Source organism: Cynoglossus semilaevis, unplaced genomic scaffold, assembly GCF_000523025.1.
Source record: "Cynoglossus semilaevis isolate Cse_v1.0 unplaced genomic scaffold, Cse_v1.0 scaffold2154, whole genome shotgun sequence".
Taxonomy (NCBI): domain Eukaryota; kingdom Metazoa; phylum Chordata; class Actinopteri; order Pleuronectiformes; family Cynoglossidae; genus Cynoglossus; species Cynoglossus semilaevis.
The window spans coordinates 5802-6447 of record NW_007585211.1 but is presented as its reverse complement, the minus strand read 5'-3'; positions in this window follow the sequence as shown (position 1 = coordinate 6447).

Here is a 646-nt window from a genome sequence, read left to right as displayed (position 1 = left end):
ACAGCAAACGGTCTGAATACTTATGACCATGTGATATTTCAGTTTACTTTTTTAATAAATCTGCATAAATTCTGTTTCTCTGTCAAAATTGAGTGCTTTGTGTACATTGAGGGAAAAAATGAACTTTATGATTTTAGCAAATGGCTGCAATATCTTAGAGTAAAAACAATTTAAGGGGTTCTGAATACTTTCCGTACCCACTGTATACTGAATATTATTAATGTAGGTAGATCACTATGGTCTGGCCATTTGAAAAGTAGCTCCTAAGCCAAGAATGTGTGGAAACCCCTTCAATAGACAATATTGTAAATAAACTTTTTTTCAGTACATTTCATATTAAAAAAATCTGCTCACATGTATATATCAATCATTAATTTTTGACTATGACTAATTATATATTTGTTATAATCTGTATATAATTCATACCTGTAACACCACATTGGCATAGTCATTGGCTTTAATGCCAATGACATCCAGTCGAGTGCGTCTGCCGCGGAGTCGGCAAACGACGGTTTCAGGTCCTGGCTGACTGACGAGCGCAGCCCCAAAAGTGTGCTGCTGTCGTACTTGAGACGCATTATGAGTGAAAAGGTTGAAAAAGGAGAACGTAAACAAAGAAAACGAAGTAAAAATAGCGAGTCGGCAC